General features: G+C 44.1%; 2 non-coding genes across 2 annotated transcripts; one reads left to right on the top strand and one right to left on the bottom strand.

Moving 5' to 3' along the window:
* Positions 1-5,315: 5,315 nt before the first annotated feature.
* trnaw-cca (transfer RNA tryptophan (anticodon CCA)) lies at positions 5,316-5,431 on the bottom strand. The gene is made up of 2 exons: positions 5,394-5,431; positions 5,316-5,350 (listed from the first exon to the last, which is right to left on the bottom strand). It is a non-coding gene; the product is annotated as a tRNA-Trp (tRNA).
* Positions 5,432-6,610: 1,179 nt separating this feature from the next.
* Positions 6,611-6,682, top strand: trnae-uuc (transfer RNA glutamic acid (anticodon UUC)). Its single transcript has one exon. It is a non-coding gene; the product is annotated as a tRNA-Glu (tRNA).
* Positions 6,683-7,659: the final 977 nt, after the last annotated feature.

Here is a 7,659-nt window from a genome sequence, read left to right on the forward strand (position 1 = left end):
CCCAGCATCTCCAGTTCTTTGTTTCATGTTAGCTTGAATATCGTTTGGGACACAGTTAGTTACCTCACAGCCCCTTTCCTTCTCCTCATAGGGGAGGTGACACAATCCATGCAATCGATTGTCGGAAGAACCCATCTGGGTCACTAATGTCCTTTTGGGAAGGAAAATACCACCCTTACCTGGTCTGGCTTACATGTGACTCCAGACCCACAGCAATGTGGTTGATTGAATAAATGCTGCCGAGGCAGTGGTGCCAGTTACTGAATAAAAGTACAATTAGTCAGCAAAGCTGTCATCAATAAAAGCTAGGAGGGAGGATCTTCCACTCAACAGTTCAAACCAGGGCCGTGGTTCCAAAAGCACCAAATCCGAACCACCAGACAACCAGAGAATACATTGGAGGTGCTTGCATCATTTCTCAACGACAGTTTTTGCCTTTCCCTTTTTGATCCTTTTGGTGGCAGGTCAGTTTCTCCCTGTCTTCGAGTTTTTATCACGTGGAAAGAGACTATCTGGGCCATTGTATTGGTGCGTGTCATCAGGCATCTATCTATTCTAATCTCAGTTTCCAGCATTTGGCCCATGTACCTCTGACGTATCAGGGACAAATATCAATGAGATTAATGCTGTAATCTACAAACGGGACTGAGGCTTTGTGACAGTAAAACTGTGTTACAGCCGACGTATGGAACTCATCCTCACGTTTAGCCACAGAGGGAGATGCACAGACACACCCCTCAGGATGACACTGACTCCAGGTGCTTCACGTTCACTCTCTGTCCCCACACATGTTTCGCCGACAACAGGCAGATTTACATGGAACACAAGCAAGTTCTCCAGGCAATGAAACCTGTTGTTGTGAGCTCGGAATTGAAACTAACAGAGAGCTGAAAAAGGTTGCCAACACAGCTCATGCGCAACTTCCAATTTCATACTTTAGCTTCTGGGAATCTGGCTGCAAAATCACCTGCTGTACGTTCCAACTTCAGGTGAAGGTGTCACCTTGCTGGTATTGAAAATGGACCAACTGTGCTCGAGCCAGGCAGGAGTCAGACGTACAACCTGATCCGAAGTCAGATGCGTTATCCATTACGCCACTGGCCCACAGTGGGCACCTGGCTTCTTGTTGAGTTGAGATGTTTACAAGGACCAAGGTGGAAATGTGATACACGAGTTGAGCACCAGCAAAGGCAATCTCTGTCACTGCTTCACTTCAACGGGCATCACTTTGGGAAACAGTAAATTTCACTTGCAAAAGAATCAAATTTATCCTTAGGTGCCTGCTTCACAGTCACCTCTTTATCCATGAAGGCTTGCCATCATTTTATTCAGTTACTGTGCTAGTTTATGAACCAATCCAATGAAACGTAATTTCCGACAATTATTAATGCTAAACCTTCATCAGTGAAGTGGATGCATATGATATATTTGCAGGAAACACCTTTTGGGAACATAGACCGAAATCGATTTCATAAAGAATCACCCCCTGGCTCTCCTGAACATTAAAAAAAACTGAGGCAACAATGGCTGATGCAGGATTCAAGCCAGCAGCTTCTCACATTTCTAACAGCCAGCTGATGTGAGATGCAGACCAGAAGACCAATGATACTGTCTGCTGCTGGGCAACTTAACAATAAATGAGGTGTCAATCATGCAGTGATAGTCTCCCTACCTCGGATGTAGGAGACAGATTTCAAGTTTTATCTGCTCCGGAAGTATATAATAACATATCTGAAAAAGTTGCTGAAAAAAATCTGTTCCCCGTTGCTTCAATGAACATCTTCTCATTCTGTCACCATTCTGCTGGGATAGAGCTCTCTCCATTGGCAAATGCATTCAACGATTGGGCCACAGGCAGGCAGTGCTGAGGGGTGGTATACACTTTGTCGCTGTCTCTCAAATGCTGGAAGAGGGAAGGAGCAGAAGGGGTGGAATCAGACTTGTGCAGCAAATTGTAAAGGTGATTTGGAACTTTCATCAAATGACATTTATCAGAGGCAGACAGAAAGATGGAGGGCTGCTGGGAAAGATAGAAGTCAAAACTCGAGATTAATCTCTACAGCAACTTAAAATGTGATCTTTCTAGGATGTTTGAGTGAACGATTTCGAAACTTAAAGCAATTATCGAGTCCGAGAGATATTCAGCACAGAAACAGTGTTTTTGGTCATTCTCGTCCATACCGATCAGATTTCCAAAATTTATCTCGTCCTTTTTGCCAACATTTGGCCCATATCCCGCTAAACCCTTCCTGTACATGTATCCATGCAGACGCTTTTTATATGTTGTATTTATACCAGCCTACACCATTTCCTGTGTCAGTTCATTCCATGCACACATCATCCTGCGTGTCAAAACATTACCCCTTTAAAATATTTACCGTCAAACCATGAACCTATAGCCTAAAGTTTGGACTCCACTACCCTGGGAAAAAGTCCTGATCACTACCCCTCATGATTTTATTAACTTCGATAAAGTCACCCCTCAGCCTCCAACACTCCAGCGTAAAGAGCCCGATTTTCTTCAGCCTCTCCTTCTGGATCATCTCTTCCAGCCCTGGCAGCTTCTCTGTAAACCCTTTCATCTTTCCTTGAGCAGGGAGAGGAGCATTGAATGCAGTTTGCGAGGTTTCGTCTGTGTGTATTAACGTGGTTAATGTATGCAGAGAGGATGAACACATCCGCTTTATCCCGCCAGTTTAAATTGTGAAAATATCGGTTTTAAAGCAGTGTAAGAGGAGACTGTATCTTTCTGTGCATTGTCACTGGAAATGTTCAGCTGTGAACGATCTGTCTTTAAAAAAAACGGTGTTTGACTTAAATTCTCACTGATTAACTGTGAGATAGAAAACAAGTTTCTGTGTTCGGGTGTTTTAAGTTCATGAACATATGGATTGGAGCTGAAGCAGCTTGTGTGGTGCTGAAGCAGCTTGTGTGGTGCTGTGGCTCAGTTGGCTAATGTGCCTTTCTAACAATCAGCATAGGGGTGGTTTGAGTCCTACAGGTGCCTATGCTTAGATTGACAGTATCTTGTTTAAACCTCTTGTAAATAGTGCCAGTTGCTTGGTTCCTGAAAGCTGAAGTGGCTTGCTTCTTGTATTTAAACTCAATGCATTATTATTCCTCTGCTCCCACTCCAGTTACCTGAGCTTAACACAACTGGCTGTTTTGTTTGTTGCTGTTTTGTGAACTGTAACAATTAACTCTTGTCAGCCACTCAGAGAGAGAAATTTTGATAAATATCCCGATTTGACAGATAAACCTGATCACTTTGCCGAAGATGACATGATTGAAATGCATAACTAATCTAGTTCCAATTAACAATCTGTGGACCTGAAAGGTTACCTCTCTTCTGCTCCACAGATGCTGCCAGGCCTGCTGAACTTCTCAGTCAATTCCTGTTTCTCTTTCAGACTTTCAGCATCTGCAGTTCATTGACTTTTTTTAACTTGAATAATTTCTGGGACAAACCAGCCCATCTACCAGCTCCAGAGCTTCTTTCCTGCTCCTGAAAATCAGGCATCACAATAAACGAGCAGAATAGAGCTCCCATTCCCTGACCGAAAACGGAACCCAGCCTGCGGCGGTGAAAGCACCAAATCCTAACCACTGCACCACCAGGAAGGGCACTTGAGACTCTTGTATCTTTTCTCACTGACACTGCTTCTGACTTTTTATTTTGTACCATTTTGGCTGCAGATCAGTTTTTCCCTTTCACCAAAATTCCATTTGCGTTTTTAATTCCCTGCTGCACCTGCAATCCTACTTTTAGTGATTCATGCACAAGGGCACCAAAGTCCCTCTGCACAGCAGCGTGCTGCATTTTTTTTATCATTTAAAACATAGTCCATTTTGCGTTATTCCTACCAAAATAGATGACCTCACACTTATCAACATTGTACTCCATCTGCCAGGCCTTTGCTCCCTCACTTAGACTATCTATATCCCTCTGCAGATGTTTTGTGTCTTCTGCACACTTTGCCCTATACTCGTCTTAGTGTCATCTGCAAATTTTGACACACCGTGCTTAGTCCCCAATTCCAAATCATCTGTGTAAATTGCAAACAATTGTGGTCCCAGCACTGATCCCTGAGGCACACCACTAGCCACTGAACACCAATGAGAAAAACACTCATTTACACCTACTCTTTGTTTTCTACTGATCAACCAATCCTCTATCCAAGCCAATACGTTACCTGTAATATGGTGCAACTTTATCTGACGTAGCAGCCTTTGATGTGGCACCTTGTCACGTGCCTTCTGGAAATCAAAATACACCACATCCACAGGTACCCCATTGTCCACATTGCAGGTAATGTCCTCAAAGAAATTCACCAAATTAATTCAGCAAGACCTACCCTTCATGAACTCACGAACACCAGTGGGACAATTTATATCCAGATGTCTTGCTATTTCTTCCTTGAACGTAGATTCAATCATTTTCCCCAGCGCCGAAGTTAAGCTAACCAGACCAAAGTTACCGGCTTTTTGCCTATTTCCTTTTTTAAACAGTGACGTCACATTGGCGGTTATCAATCTGCAGGATCAAACCCAGAGTCCAGTGAATATTGGTAAATAATTACTAGTGCATTTGCTATGTCCCCCATCGCCCCTTTTAGTATCCTGGGATGCAGTTAATCAGGGCCAAGAGACCCCCATGTCCACTGTTAGCCCCGTTACCTTGCCCAGCACTGCCTCCTTAGTCATAATGATAATCTCTATCACAATCAATGAGAGTTTCACATCAGCGGAGAATTAAATGGGAAGAAACATTGAAATACATCACTTTCATTAGCTCAGAAACAGTACTACAAAAATGCTCTTTATTGAAACATACAGGTGTTATTGGCGATGTAACGGATTGGATGCAGAAAGGTTCAATCCCTCCTGGGACCGTCTGGGAACCGAGTGTCTAATATCAGAATGGAGGTCGCACATTTAAGGCAGAGTCGAGGTGAAGTTTATTCTCTCAGATGGTTGTGAATCAGTGGATTCTTTTACAGAAGAGGATTGTCAGAGCTGGCCCACAAAGTCCATTTAAGGCTGAGGTTGAAAGATTTTTAGCAACAAGGGTATCAATGGTTATCGGGAAATCCAAGAAAGTGCAGTTCAGGATTATCAGGTCAGGATTATCCGCTCATTTAATAGCAGAGCAGACTTGATGGGCTGAGCTGTCTCCTTCTCCTCCAAAACTGCATTATGTTAATATAAAGCTGCAAAACTGACCGGAGCAAATTTTGCTTTAAAACAGGTAGATCCCATCGGGACACTGAACCTCATTGATATTTACAAAGGACAACAAACAAAGGGGCAGTCATTGTCAGAAGTGGGATTTGAACCCACGCCTCCAGGTGGAGACGAGAACACCCAGCTTTAACAGAGGAAGGAGTCTATTCTTGGGGACTGGCACCTTAGACCACTCGGCCATCCTGACACACCTTGGTGGCTCCAGAGCGATCTGTATACCAGGGTAAACAGGAAAAGCCGGTCTTCAGCACCCACACTGAGCCTGGCTCCATTAGGCCCACAGTCACCTCTCACAAACCACCATTGCCCTTCACTTTTCCAACCTCCCCCTTGTTCTTGTCTGAAACAAATTGCACGTCAGGCAATTGTAGCTGACATTGCTGATGTAGAACTGTAATGTAGATTGAACTGATACCGCCTTTTCTATGACATAATTCTGCTTCAAAGATCAGTCAATATTTCATAGTTACTATTGCAAATAATAACCGTGAACATGCAATGGCAGTGAAGGCACTGAATCCTAATCAGCAGACTGCAAGGGAAGAATTATATCTCTATCACCCTGGTCACTGCCTGATTCAGCATTGTGTCTCTCATCCTTCTGCACATGATTCCTTCAGCTCCATCACGGTTTTGTCGCATTGTCTTGGTTTATAATGCACAGTCTATCCTGCCATCTATTACATTGCAGTTTCTAATGCATGAAACCCTACCTTACAGGGCACAGCCTTCACTCTGTAGTGCAGTATTGAAAGCAATGGTCTTGTAAAGCACCAGCCATGAGTTTACTTCTAACTGGAGGAGATGAGAATGTTTGTACAACTGTGGCATCCAACATCTAAAAGAGGACTTTCAATGTTGTCTGAAATTATGCCAGTGTCATTTCCCCCACAGGCCAGCAGTGAGGTGAGGTGAGGTATTATAAACTGCAGGTTGACAAGGAAACAATGGGGGACAAACACAGAGTGGGGAGCGGCCGAATGTTTTATTTCTTTGCTGTAATCAGATTCTGGTTTTGAAGTGTGAAATGGGACTATAGAACACAAATGGATGAAATCCTACTTTCTGGGGGTTGGTCTCTGCTGAGGCCTTTGTCACCTTCTGGGAAATGTGTCTGTGTGTTACCTTCTGAGGGCGAACATGCGGCCCAGTTCCCCAAGCGAATGTGAACATCTCAAACAGGCAGCCCATCGTCTCGTAGTGCACAAGGCTATGGGCAAAGGCTGGAAACTGGGATGTTGAGCCTCTTTCTGTGCTGTAAAACACGATGATTCAGTCATTTTGCAGGAGAAACGACTGTCGTAGAAAGAAAAAAAAAAGCCAGAAGTTGTACCATTAAGAAACGATGCACACTCATCCACCTATATCCCTGGTGGTCTTGTGGTTAGGATTCGGCGCTTTCACCGCCGCAGCCCGGGTTCGATTCCCGGTCAGGGAATCAAGTTTTATTTTTCCTGATGGTGACAACGCAAAGGCGGTGCAGCTCTGTCTGCAATCCTTTCAATGTCAGTTCCTGTCCCCGAGAACATCAGGGTCCATGTTCCAGCCGCTTACAGAGGGGAAAGGTGCCTTAGCCGTCACTGCTCAGTCAGGCTACTCACCTTTGTGTTGTGTTGTTAGCAGGGACATCAGCTGTAAGGGTAACATTCACAAGGTACACAACCAGCAAAGATAATCACAGTCGCCACTTCAATTCAATTGTCTCCCCTTTGTGACGCAGTGAGTTTCACTGCCATTTGTGTCAGGAAGCTACAATTCACCCGATCGAGTCTGCTCAGCCAGTCAATGAGATCGCTGCTGACCTGATAAATGTCAACTCCGCTTTCCTGCTTTTCCTCCATAACCTGAGGTAAACTCGAGCCTAATCACAACATCATATATGACCGATATTTTTCGGAAGTTTAGATGACTTCAGTGACCTGTGCATGTTTGCATGAAATTGAATACAATGAAATGAGCGAAAAAAGCCCTTCCCACAATTCAACCCAGTGCAGGGTCAGCCATATAACAAGAGTAAGATAGCAAAAACGTTACCTCTATTTCTCCCAGCACAGATTTCTCTCTTGATGGGTTGAATATTTGCAACATTGTCATTATAATTGTGACATCATCATGGACAGATCCTCACTCAATCCACAAATAACTGAGCTTCCAAAAAGTATTTTGCCTCAGATTAAAATTGCTGTGCATCTTTTCATGCAGCTTGAGGTCCCAATAATCCCTGCTCCATGTCAATAGAAGCTGCACCGGGTGAGGTTGGAGCTCGCAGACTCGGCATTTCATGCGTCTCTATGGCCATAGAAGGACTGCGCGCTCACCGATTGCATCACTTCTATCTGTATGCTCCTGGTCACTGTCTGATTCACCACTGTATCGCTCATCCTTCTGCACATCATCCCCGTGGCTCTATCTCGA

This window comes from Stegostoma tigrinum, unplaced genomic scaffold, assembly GCF_030684315.1.
Source record: "Stegostoma tigrinum isolate sSteTig4 unplaced genomic scaffold, sSteTig4.hap1 scaffold_116, whole genome shotgun sequence".
In the NCBI taxonomy this organism is placed as follows: Eukaryota; Metazoa; Chordata; class Chondrichthyes; order Orectolobiformes; family Stegostomatidae; genus Stegostoma; species Stegostoma tigrinum.